This window comes from Rosa chinensis, chromosome 1 (assembly GCF_002994745.2).
Source record: "Rosa chinensis cultivar Old Blush chromosome 1, RchiOBHm-V2, whole genome shotgun sequence".
Lineage (NCBI taxonomy): Eukaryota > Viridiplantae > Streptophyta > Magnoliopsida > Rosales > Rosaceae > Rosa > Rosa chinensis.
This window is the reverse complement of record NC_037088.1, coordinates 7,133,300-7,147,515: the sequence shown is the minus strand read 5'-3', so window position 1 is coordinate 7,147,515 and position 14,216 is coordinate 7,133,300. Positions and strand designations below refer to the sequence as shown.

Here is a 14,216-nt window from a genome sequence, read left to right as displayed (position 1 = left end):
GTAACAAGGTTATCATTGGCGGCCGAGTTGATTGCCTGCAGCGCTAAGATCCCTTGCTTGGGAGGGTGGTGGTTGGCTCGGCCCTTTGGTGTTGGGCCTTCGCTTGTGGTCTTTGGTTAATAGTTGTTTAGGTTTTAGTTATTTTTCCACCATTGTTATTTTGTTGCTAATAAGTTTATGCCATATTTTGGTATGACAAGTTGGGCTTTGTCTTGGTCTGTGCCCCTTGTGTATCCTAGGTTGGTGGCAAGTTCCTTGCATCTGCAAATAGTTGCAGCTTTCTAGTGGCAGTAATGTGTTTAATCTAGGTAGGTGGAGAGTTTCTTGCTTGGTCAAATAGTCACAACCTTCTAGTGGTAGCAAGAAACTATATATATGTGTGTGTCTGGCAACATAGTGGAAAAACCGTGCTATTTACAATGACTCTTCTTCGTAATAGAGTTATCTTTCTGGTATGTCACCACAATTGTTAAGCGAATGGAGTAGTCACTAGAGCACTTTTCGCTAGTTGGTGCTTGTTAGAATACATTGTTTTAGCTGAGACTCTTGTTATTACTTCATAAAGTTCTATTGCTGCATATTGTAATCCAGAATTTAGGCACCATGTCTCCCTCTCCCTCCCTAAGTATTTTGCGGTTTTATTAATTAAGACTTGAGGGCAGCTGCATGGGCCATTAAAAAAAATAAAAATAAACTAAGTAGTAGTGGTTTGTTTTTCACTACCTATTAATTAGGAATAGTGTTAAAACTCGATTATAGATTAGTCTGCTACTACACTTCTAAGTATTGTTGTTTCGACTTTCATTAGTTGCTACGTAGATTGTCTGATTTTTTTTTTCTCACTCTGATAAAGTTACATTCTGGAGAAGTTTTAAATACACACCCCCTACTAAATACACCATTCATTTAATGTCTCAATCTAATATTTTGCTAAATACACAACTCAAAGTACCTAAAATATCCTTAATCTCAAAAATCATGAAATATCTTATTACACGACTAGATTAAGGCTACTATTTTAATATTATTAGTGTATATTAGTATATTGACGTTTTGTGATGACCATATTGATTCCTTGACTTAGTTATTGATTGGAAAATCCATGCAGATTTATTATTGTTCCCTTGCGTAGAGATAAGTTTTGTATTATTTCAGTTCTCATCCACCAAACATCGTGTTGATCAAGTATAAAATTTTGAGTTGAGCATTCAACCAAAACTATATCAGGAGTTTTTCCATAGTTGTGGAACTATGAAGTTGTCACTGGAGGAGATAAAAGAATTACAATTACAAAGTTTTCTATCTGTGATGTTTTATGTTAGATATTAATTGACTAATCATAACTTTTAGAACAAAAAAAAAAGATATTAACTAAAACATAGGAGTAAAGCGATATGTTTTAAAAACATTTAATGACATTGATTCCGAAATTATAAATTATATAATTTCTCACCCAATTTAATTAATATTTTTTAAAAAAATTAATTAGATGGTTTCTAACTTTATTCTTGTATTAAATGCGGAGGCCATGTATAGAAATTTATTGTGTTTATCTAATTATTTGTAAATAATTATAGAATAATATAAGGAAAATTAGACTATTTTTATTTCTTTTAATACATAAATGTATGTTTTATCCATCATGCTCAATTTCAACACAAAAAGTAGAGCTATTCTAATTTTAGTCTCTAGGTAGTTAATTTCTTTATAGAACTTTACAAAGAAATAAAATTGACGGTTCTGAAATCAAAGTTACAGTTCAAAAAGTACTAATAGGTGTCAAGTGCACAAGGAGCCAAAGCGATTCTAAGGCAAAAGGAAATTCCAGGCCAACCCCAAAAGTAGCTCATTTCAGGCACAAAAAACTCAACAACAGCTTCAGCTCACTGACATGGTTAGGATGATATATTGGTAATGTCCGGAGCTTCTGCTATCCACCAGGTGACCCTCACCTGGTGACGTGGCTGAACGATAGCCGCAAATTGGTAGATCTAGCTATAGGTCTGACCTAATCTGACTAATGTGTATCTCTCTGTGACTGTCTTCTTAGAAACCGGTTTGAAGGAAAAAAAAAAAAGGTAACTTTGATTGAGACAGAGAGAGGACGGGTAAAAAATGGGTTTGATGTGAGGATGAGATTGCCTGTTGGGGATGAGGTCGTGCCGACGCGACTTGAATCCGATCAATTTGATCCAGTTTGGGTTGGGTCGCATGAGTCCGATGTGGGGAAGGGATGGGATGGAGTAGCAAGGGATGGGATGGAAAGCATGTCGCTGCTCCATGGTTAAATGGTCGACCGCTCGATGGGAATGGCGGTGGGATGAAGGCGGCGGTCCTGCGAAGGTGGCTGTGCAGCGCAGCGACTGGTTCTTCGGAGGTGGTGGGGTTGGGCCAGGTTGAATGACTGGAAGGTGTCACCTACAGCCGTGTTCTTGTGCGTCACTGTCTGGGGGTTCTGGACACCTGGACGAACCGAATGTCGACGAGTGTGATGGGCTGCGTGTCATCGACGGAACGCGGCCGGGGGATCCTAATCTTTTAACAGAGCCAAAGACTTTTTTTTTGTTTTGGAACTATACCGTCAGCGCGTGTACCCCACGCAATGTGTTGACGACAGGTGAGGGTCACCAGGTGGATAGCAGAAGCTTCAGGTAATGTCAAGCCAATATATGTCCAAAATGTCCTGAAAATGGCATAAAACAAACATTGTCATTAGAAGAGGTGGACTTATAATATGTTTATTTATTGTTACCTAGTTTTGCAACATTCTATAAATTAATGAAAGATAAAAACAGTAAGAAGATAGTTATGCACCTTCGCACTTTCCAAGTTCGGAAGTACCACAAGATTCACACTTTCCAAACTCAAGAGGAAGGCCAAGGCTTGGAAAGCATGTCCTACGCTAAGGGTGTTTTGACTGAATAAAATATAGAGACACAATCAATATCACACCAAGAAAAAATAATAACAATAATTAAACTGGGACCAAAGCAATGAACTCAGAGAAAGATTATACATATGGTAAATCATTGATTCGATGAGTAGTTTATAGCCATTTTAGGCTCTCCTGCCCTATAACCATCTTCTTCCTCTTCATCATAACCTTAAGCATGCCTAAAGAAACTTTACTATTCTCTATATTAGAACCTAAAGATGTTAGTGAATGCAGAACTTGGGATGAAGACTGACTCAGAGTCTTGGTCATTTTTATAGGAGAAGATAGAGGCTGTTTTGAGAGAAAACAACGGCTGAGTTCCAGAAACTCCATGGGTAGCAAAACAATGGGCTGATTCTGGGGGTAAAAAAGTGGCTGAAATTGTTCCCATTATGATTTTCCCTTCTATACTCATTGTATTTTTCCATTTTCTCCTGGGAAAATTCAGTGTCTCTGCCAAAAGAGAGGTTTATGTTATAAAAGGCAACTTCTTTATTTCCTGACTATAGCAATTATACAATTATATTGTATTTTCAAAAAACAAATTTTTTTTAACCAAGCAATTCATTCATCTCAAGCTAGAATGGCACGGATACATACCTTCCCTTGCCAAACTCAAGGGAAAGTTTAGGACGTGGTATGCTAGCACCACACATTAGACAACCAGTGCTCACTTATTCAACGAGCCTAAGAACTATAAAAAGTAACACATAGCAATTAGGCAAATTCAGAAATAAAAACTAAACTTATAAATTTTCTCCTTGCCCTTAATAGTTGGGCTAGGAGGTTTGGAAAGATAAGCTAAACATTGTTCTTGTGCTTCCACAATCTTCTTTGATTTTGGGGGATTTTTATTCCTGGATCCCAGAGGCCTTCCCCTTTTCTTCTTTGGTTCAGGCTTTGGCTGCATCACATCTTTTGGCACAAGAATGTTCCCTGGAGCTTCAATCATACCCAAGGATCTAGTAGAGAATTTGCTTGTGAACATTGGCATTTTTTGCTTTTTTGCTGGCACCTCAGTCAGAAGTGGTTTGAAAAGTTCAGGCAGCAGTATTTTGAGTTTCTGTGGAGACTTGGCAGGAGAGGGAGGTTGGGTACGCTTGTCACCTCTATTTTGTTTTTCTTTTCCTACAGCCAGCTCAAGCATACCTGTCTGCTCCTCAAGAGCCATTTCAGCATTGCTATTTGGACTAACCACATCCTCATTCCCATTCACAAGTTCCATGCACGTACCTGGATCATGGCTAGCAGGCTCTGTAGTATTTTTGGCCGATGCATCAAACATAGTTAACGCCAATGCTTGATCTGGTACTTCCTTAGACTGCTTAGAGTTGAAGATCTTCTCATGTAGAATGATCGATTTGCCACCCTTATTGCTCTCAGTGGATTGAAATAAAGATCTGCAAACATATGGTAATATGGGTGTTTGCACACCCTAAAATCTAAAAGTCCCATCCACAAAATTATTAGTAACAAACCCTAGGGAAGGACGTCCAATTTCAACTCTTGGATCACCCAATCCACTAGTTGTAACCGGTGCTGCATGGTTTCCTAGTAAAGGGCAATGATCCCCTTCATCATAGATCAGATTGCAATGATCACATTTAAGGTTCTCAAAGAAATACGAGATTTCGACTTCAACATGAGGTGCAAGCTTTAGGGTTTTCTTGAGGAAGAAGGGTTTTGAAATATCATGTGCCACATGAACCCTAACTTTACCAACATTTGCAAAGAGTTTATCATCCATTTCAAGGAACTTACCAGCCACCAACGCAATGCGCTTGATCATGTCAGGCTCTTCAAACAGCGGCGGTATGTTGCCGATTCAAACCTAGAAGAAAAGTGAGTTCAGATCAATCTCATGAATAGGGGAAAACACCATCATATTCTTAAAGCACAACAAGAGCCTAACTGAATCTCTAAGGTAGGGCTGTCAATTCCGACACGACCCGATAACATGACTCGAAACCCGCACGAAATAAAGCGGGTCGGTTGTGGGTCAACCAGCCATGACCCATTTAATAAATGGGTTGGCCACGGGTCAACCCGCCAACATGAAGTGAACTCGTATAACCCTATTATACTGTATTTCTTCTTGAAATTTTGGATGTTCAGAGTATTTGATCATAGGATTAGACAATTTGAAATATTTTGCTTTATTATTATTGGATTTAATTATTTGTGAATTATATATAATTATTTATATTCTTCATCTTGTGGAGTTTTTAGTGAATTTAATCAATTTATGCATTTCTTTAGTTAAACGGGTCGCATTATTAACTCTTAAATGGGGTCATTTTGTCTAACACTACATGACCTATTTATTAAATGGGTTAAGCGGGTTGGAAACGGGTAACCCGTTTAATAAATAGGTTGGGATTGAGTTTTAATTTTTGACACGATTATTAAATGGGTTGGGTTTGGATTTGGGTTTGTATTTTGCGATACGACAAATACCTTAACCCGACACGAACCCATCCCTACACGACGCATTGGTAGCCCTACTCCAAGGCCCTCCTTTCAACACCTTGTTGCGATCCCTGCGTAAATCAAAAGCAAGGACAATCCTATTTGGTGCCCTCTCTTGAATCTTGAAACCCTTATCGAGGACCCAAACTAGCTTGAAAAAAAGTTTAGATCATTGAGCACTGCCGGTTTCTTCACCAGTGGTCGTGCCAGTAAAAAGGATTGTGTTGCATGCTTTTGGACTCCTCCAGAGGGTCTTGAGAGATCAACCACATCTTTGCAAGCTAGCGCAAGCGATGCAGCGAAGGACGAGGTCATGTCGTCAACGGTGGACATGGTGGCGGCTTGGGGAAGATGAAGGACAACGCAAGGTTTTGTTGGTTTGGTGACTGCGCATAAGCACGGCCTTAGGGTTTCTGTGTATAATACTCTCCATCACGTTTGAGTGTATTTTCAAAAAACAATGGTAACATTCTTGCATCATAAATTAACTATGCTAATTTCTTGACAACAAAAGTTATAATAATGAGCAAAAATATTTTATAGCTATAGCAAATGCATATGATTTTGTTATAAAAATAAATTCCAAACAAGCATAACCATTTGTTTTTTTTTTTTCTTCTTCTTCTTTGAATGTGTATGAACACTACAACACAAAATAACCCCAATCTACAATGGACAAGGAGAGCAACCAACTAGTACTAAGGCTATGTTTGTGAGCTTAGCTTTTAAAATGGGTAAAAGTGCTTCCAAACTATGTAAAGTGGTTTTCGATAGCATTTGGCAAAAGAAGTTATAAATAATTTTTAAGTTATAAAATCGTATTTTTGGTGGTGTTTTAACGACATTAAGCATTGCTTCCTAAAAGCATTTGGACATATTTTAAATATCCATGCGTGTTTATAACATAGCTGCTTTAGGTAAAAACACTTTATTACAAAAACGTTTTTAGAGAAATAGTCTTAAAAAAAGTCTAAATCTAATAACGAGATACTTTCAAAGGTTTGAAGACCACATCCACAAATAATATGGATTTCTTCTTTGAATAAGCATAACATGATCTACGCTAAAAGCAAAAATCTAATTAGGAAAAAGCATTTATATTTATCAAAAGAAATTTAATATAATAAAGTGCAATTACAAACATACCGCAATCTCAATACCTATTACAACCAACGACAACATCATTGAGCATCCTCACTTGAAAGATAAGAGACTGATATGTCAACCGACCCAAACATTCAGCAATAACTGGGACAAGTGACCAAATCTAGGCACCCACTGAAATCTATGATGATAACCTTAACTTGAAAAGGCATGGACTTATTTGAGATCTGATCAAACATATCCGAAAGCTAGAAACCACTAGAAACTTCACATAAATAATAACTATAAATTGAAAAGAAACCACCATCTCGGATGGAGAAAACTATGTTGAAAAGGGCTTTTAGACAAAAACAATGATAACTTCAAGCAAAATCATGATTAACAAGTGCGCAAAAAAAAAAAAACCAAATCATGATTGACAAGTTATTGGTTCATGATATTATACTTCTAGTAAATCATTGATTCAATAATGCAGAACCACAGTTAGGCTCTTTAGTAATAGGATCGTCTTCCTCTATCTCGTGTCCTTCATATGTGTCCAAAGATTTCATCACTCTTGTCATGAAACAAAATGTATCCAGTAGAGAGAGAGAATATTTGATGATAGAAGATTGGTGTACAATTCAATTAAGCAAGCTTAAAGAATCTTCATAACCCAATGGGGAAGATTAAGAAAATGTGGTTTTGGAAAATACATTCTCTTTATTTGTTGTATGAAAAATTGGGCAATTGATAAAAAAGTAAGCAATAACTGAGACATATGATGACAATAGAAAATTATTGGGTGAGCTATCCAGGATCTTCCTATCACATCACGTAGATCGGTATTAAAACTCATGGCCTTGAGCCAATAAAAAACTAGGTCTTATTGATGATGTACCAACTACCCAAATCTAGGCACACACTGGAATCATTGACGACAACCTTAACTCGAAACATAATAGACTTATTTGAGATTTGATCACACATCTAAAAACTAGAAACAACTAAAAACTTCAAAGAAACAATAACTATAAATTGAGAAGTGACCATTCTTGATAGAGAAAACTATGTCGAATTTTTTTTGAAATAAAATAATGACAACTTGAAGCAAAATCAAGATTAACAAGTGCATAAAAAAATTATAATTGACAAGTTATTGATTGGTAATATTATATATACCTGTGGTAAATCATTGATTCAATGATGCAGAACCACAATGGGCCTATTCAGTAAGAGGATCGTCTTCCTCTACACCATGTCCTTTAAGTGTGTTAACAGGTTTCATCACTCCTTCATGAATTAGAACCATATCCAATAAAGAGGGAATATTTGATTGCAGAAGATTGATGTACAATTCAATTAAGCAATCTTAAGAAAATCTTCATAACCTAATGGAGAAGATGAAGAAAATGCGGTTTTGGAAAATACATGGTTTTTATTTGCCGTCTGAATGGTTGATAGAGATTCACGCATTTAAATCAAATATCTATGGTTTGTGAGAAAACAATGGGCTCAGAATCAAATTTGTTTAAGTGTTCGATTCAATAAAGGGTTCACATTTTTAGAAAGAAAGAAAAAATCTATCTGGTATTCGTTTTGTCAGAATTTCATATATCTCTCATGGACGAATCTTATTTATTTGGAAATTATGTTATTTTGGTTAGTTGAACTATCATTAATTTAAAGGGTCTTGACCCAAAGCACTAAAATGGGTTAAAATTAGCTCACTTACCATAACAATAGATTTTTGGGATAATGACCATTTACACAATTTTGGCCTAAAAATTGTCCACTTACTCCACTAAGAGTTTTTTACTCCCATTTACCCAATCAAACATCTATTGACAGTATTGCCCTCATTTTAATTAACAAATTATACTCATCTCTCTCTCCCCCACCCCTCTTCGATCTATTCTTTCTCTCCTCCCCCTCACCGATTTCTCTCTCTCTTTCTCTCAACTCGTCTCTCTCTCTCTCTCTCTCTCTCTCTCTCTCACTAGACTCTGCAGTACTCGACGAATCCTGGTGACCCAAACCGCGACAACCTCCCTCTCACTGTCACTGACAATCGACCCAGGTCTCCAGCGAATCAGACCGCGACGGCCTCCTGAACTATCTCCTTGGATTAGACGGCTTCTTCTCCCCCGGATTTAGGGTTTCCCAGTGGTGATCTAGATCGAAATTGGCCTCGATGACTCGATCCAGATCGAAATCGACCTCGACGACTTGCTGGTCCCAGTCTAGATCAAAAAACATGCAGAACCGGAGGGAGAGATTTCTGGATCCTGATTTTGATTTTGATTCTGGTCTGCGTTTTGGATTTTCGATTTAAATTTGATTGTGATGGAATGAATGTATAAGATGGTGAAATCCGATGAATTCAAGCCTCGAAGAAGGCAGGTCTGCAACCGTCGAAGTCGAAGATGGGAGGAGAAGAAGATGTGGGTACCCAGAGCATTTTCTGGGTGCCCAAATCAATTTTTTTTTCTTTTTGGTAAAATTGGGGCAAAATGCCTCGAAGGAAAGAAAAAAGAAAACAGAAAAAAAAAATTTAGGAGGCAATAATATGATTATTTGGGTCAATAATACGATTACTGGGGGGCATTAATATGATTATTGGGGGCAATAATACGATTATTGAAGGGCAATAATACGATTAGTGGGGGCAATAATACGATTATTGGGGGTCAATAATATGATTACTGGGGGGGGGGGAATAATATGATTACTAGGTATTATTAGGGGCAATAAAATCGGACGCCGGAATCCGGTTACCGGTTGCAGGATTCCAGTCATCCGAGTCCGCGGCCGACCACCTGTCATTAGAGTCCTGCGAGGTCTCTGATGACTTCTCTCTCTAAGTGACACAGAAGGAGAGGGAAAAATTGTCCTAAAAATAAATAAAAAGCAATAAAAAAAATACTTAATTGAGTATTAGGGCAAAATATATATAAGATATTGTGTAAGTGGACAATCTCTTAGAGTGTTTGGGTAAGTGGGGTTAATTAACCGCAAGATTGTGTAAATGGTCATTATCCCCAGATTTTTATTCCTACTAACCCAATTTAACATTTAAATTACAATTTTTCCCTCAGCCTAATCAATGAATACTCTCTCCCTCCCTCCCTCCCTCCCTTATTCTTCTCCACTTTCATGGTGCTTATACGACGTCGTTGTCTCACTTTGGATGGGCGCCAATGGTCACGAGATCCAGGTCCAAAAAGTTGGATCTCCATCTTCAAGCATAACAACTTCATCTCCATCAACCCCTCGTCGTTGTCCACCTCATCGCACTCATCATCGGAGCAGGCTCGCTTGAGGACCTTGAGCACGGCCTTCTTGGTCTCCTCGACCTTGACGAGTGCGATCTCAACGCTCTGGTTGGTGGTAATCTCTCGCTGGTCGAGGCTCTCCTTCGTCTCGTGCTCTAGGGTCTAGATTTTGCACTTGATGGCCTCCAATTTCTGAAGAAGGTTATGCTCAAGCGAAAGGAAATGCTCCTCTGATTTCTTGTTATTTTTTCAATAAAATCCTTTTTTTTTTTGTTTCAAGGGGTTCACGGCAGAGATACACTTATGATATCTATTTTTAGCTTTTTCTAGCAAATTAAATAATTTCTCTGCCATTCTTTCTTCTAATATATGTTGATTAGGAGGTACCCTTTGTCTGGTTTTCAGTAATTTGATTGTTGTAATGAGTATTAAGGTTCAATTCATGGATTTTAGATTAGTTGGGAGGCACACATTCATTTTGGGGGTAAATTCTTTTAGTTCTGGGATTTTTGCTTTTCTGAACTTTAAGCTTCAATTTGTTTCTTGTGGCCTGATTATGGAGACATCAAGTTAATATGCCTACTTTAGCTCTTCTCTGGCTGATTGTATAGACAGTCAATGCATTAAATAAGTATGGTTCCTGTTAGGGTTTTAAATCTTACATAGTATCTTCGTTCACTGTAGAGATGCATTTCTGATATCTTTTTTTAGCTTTTTCCAGCCAATTAACTTTCTATCCAATTAGGTTTATGGTCAATAAAAGAGCAAAAGAAACAAATTAACTAGAAGACCTATAAGCAGGTGTATTCGTGGACAATGAAATCCTTTTATTGAGGGGACAATGAAATCCTTTTATTGAGGGTCAATAAAAAGTTTATTCCCCTAATAAAATGTTTTGAATTGATGTAATTTCCTTATCTTCTTCCTCAATCAAAGTCTTTTTTTTTTTTTTTTTTGAATAAGGGCCAGTGCGGCTGCCCTTAAGCCTTGATTAATGAAACCATAGAATACAAGAGAACATCTTGGAATAATACCAGGAGTCTCTACTAAAGGTAAGTATTCTAACATGCACCAATTAGCAAAGAGTGCACTACTGGAAACTCTATTTGCTCTGACAAAGCAGTGACATAACCAAAAAATAACTCTACTAAGGAAAAGCATCATAACAAGTAGCAAAGCTTTCCTACTATTTTGCCACATAGAATCATATCTGACAACATTTCATTTCATCCTGTCACTAAGAGGTTACTTTTATTTTAAAACAGATCGCCGTCTCAGTAGGCCAGATAAGGCACACAGAGTGTGCAGACCAAGACAAAGCCCACATTCGCCTACCATGCTTAGATGGGGACTTATTGAAAACACAAAACAAGCCAATACTATGGAAATTAACAACTTAAGAATAATGCCAACAAAAGCCCAAACAGGGCCCACAAGCAAAGTCCAGGCCCACAAGCCCAAGTCTGCAAAGAAAGCGTTCAGTCCATCCATCTTGGCCCAAGTCAGCAGCTGCACCACCACTTCGCCACCATACCCACCGCGCCGAGACCAATGTTGGAACTCCACCATCATCGCGCCACCACCACAGTCGGGCCATTGGCCAGCAACACCTATCTTCAGCATTGTCTCTACACCGTACCGCCAGAGTCCAGATCTAGAAACCACACCGTCCCAACCACTGTCCCTCTCCCACTCCACCAGTCTATGATCCAACCAAGCACGGATTCATCATGGATCGACAACGACCACCAGCTCAAAAGTCAAAACATTGCCACCTACCAACCTAGCAAACCAACAATCTCGGCCCACCATAAACTGTCGACAATAAGTCCCTGACCCGACTCGACTATAAATTTCAATCCCATCCCACCGCCCTAACTCACTCTTCGAAGCAGACACATCCTCTAACCAAGAGAAACAAAGAAAGACTTCTCTCGACCTTAGCCTCCGAGCATCAGACTCGCCCAGGAAACAAAGATCCCATCCGGCCTCACACATCGAACACCGTCAAGAACCTAGCGCCGTGGAGCAGCCGGACAGGTTCGACACCAGTGAAAATTTTTCCAAGGGTTCCAGAGCGCGAAGCACCTATTAGTCTATCTCTAACCTCTAATATAATAGAGTTCCTCAATCAAAGTTTTATTTGTCTAAGTTTAAGAAGATTAGTCCGCATTCCAAATGCCTAAATTTTATTGGTTTTATTGCCCCCTAATAGACCTTTATTGCCTCCTATAAAACAATTTGAATTGATATAATCTCCTCAATCTCAACCAATGTTTTATTTGTCTAATTTTAAGGAAATTAGTCCCCATTCTCCCTATTAAACATTTATTGCCCCCCAATAAACTAAACTTTTATTGGGGGACAATAAAAGTTAATTGAGTTTTATTGAGGGGCAATAAAAGTCTCCAGTGACCTATGAGAACTCCGACGTCCTCTTTGGGGACCTCAAGTGAGGTTTTCGGAGAAGTCCGATGGCCGGTCACTGGATTCACCGAATTCCTGAGATGGGTAATCAGAGTCTGGTGATTGGTGACCGGATTCCGGCGATGGGTGACCGGAGTCCCGTGAAGTCTCCTATGGCTTCTCTCTCTATGTGACAAAGGGGTGAGAATAAAATAATCTCAAAAATAATTTTTTTTTTTTTAAAAACTTAATTAGGTATTATATAGGGAACTTATAAGAGTTACTATGGGTAAGTGGAAAGAAAAATAAGTGAGTGGTGTAAGGGAGAGGAAAAAAATCCCTAGAATTAATTTAAAGGGACAAAACCCCAAAAAAAAAAATTGCTCACCACCATTTTATATATATAGCTTTCACGTTTTATCACTTATATATAACTATGTTGCAGGAAACCCATATTTGGTGTGACTAGTCCAAATAAGAATGTGATACCTTATATAATAGAGAGAGTAAAATTAATCATAGATCTCCTATCTCTTTTCGAAATAGAATTCTTTGTAATATTATGTAATCTTTGTACTCTTGCCCCTCTATATAAATGGCCATATTATTTATAAACAAGCACACTGTTGCAAATATTATTTCTTATGTGGTTGTCCATGTTATTAGTTAAGGACCTACATGTAATATCTCAATAGTCTGAACACTTATCATGTAAACCCTACCTCTATATAAGGGAGGTCTCTGAGACTGAATAATATACTTCTCCATTTTCCCCTCATCTCTCTTTATACATTTCTTACTCTCTACAAAGTAAGTCAATACTTTATAACACGTTATCAGCACGCTCTATTCTTTTCTTTAAAACTCTATGACGATCCATGAGTCCTTATGGTGCAACTCTGTTGCTTCTAACCATTACTCAAGATCTATGAGTCTTATACTTCAATTTACTTTTTGCAGCAATTTTTACATTTACTGTATAATATTTATTGGCAAGCATGCGCCAATGTTTTCTCCTATGTTTGCTAATTATGGGCAATGATCTCTAACTTCACTTTGCATAGATATATATACACACACATATATATATATATATACACACACACACACACATATATACATATCCTATCTAGAGCGGAGCTCCGCTTTGAAATTAACGTGTGAAGTTTGAGTTTTGGGTCACTTTTCGGTCTCATATCCACATCTCGATTGTTCAGTTTTTAGGTACTAATGTATAGATCATCTCTGCAAATTTTCAGCAAAAATGATGATCGTTAAGACATTGATAACTGTCATAAAGCTAGTACAGTTTAGGTTGACAGATTATGTCCGTCCATTGGTTTAATCGAGTTAGATACCTTAACAATCATAAATTTAGCTGAAAATTTACAGAGATCATCTATACACTAGTATCTAAAATCTGAACGGTCGAGATGTGGATATGCGACCGAAAAGTGACCCAAAACTCGAACTTCACACGTTAATTTCAAAGCGGAGCTCCGCTCTGGATATATATATATATATATATATATATATATGCTGTCACCATAATGGATATATGTTTGTTGTTTCATTACTTATCACATATTTAATATGTATTTAAATAAATTTATCTTATCTGTTTTGTCAAGCATACTTACTATTCATAATACAAGTGAACTTGAAGTTTCACCACTGTTACTCGAGCCAGAAGTTTCGAGTACATATCCGTTTGAACCCGAAGTTCAAAAATACGGAATTTTAGAACCTGAAGTTCTAATCATAAGAACACGAACCTGAAGTTTCGTGCAGATAATTGCGATCCAACGTTCATTTTATTTTTCGAACCTGAAGTTTTGACACTGATTGCTTATTTGTTAAGAACCTATAGTTCTAACACTATATATGGATCCTAACATACCTCATCTTCATTATGGCAGGAAGATGACGAATTTGGCAAAATTGGATTTTGTCGCCCTTGACATCTCTGGTAAGAACTACCAGTCTTGGGCCCTTGATGCCGAGATTCATCTCGTAGCCCCAAAATCTTGGGCCTACAATCAAGGAAG

The 14,216-nt window shown here is 37.7% G+C and overlaps 1 long non-coding RNA gene across 1 annotated transcript; it reads right to left on the bottom strand.

Annotated features, from left to right (window-relative positions):
- Positions 1-3,584: 3,584 nt before the first annotated feature.
- Positions 3,585-7,979, bottom strand: LOC121051112. Its single transcript, XR_005805172.1, has 3 exons — positions 7,670-7,979; positions 4,697-4,766; positions 3,585-4,335 (listed from the first exon to the last, which is right to left on the bottom strand). It is a non-coding gene; the product is annotated as an uncharacterized LOC121051112 (long non-coding RNA).
- Between the last annotated feature and the right edge of the window lie 6,237 nt (positions 7,980-14,216).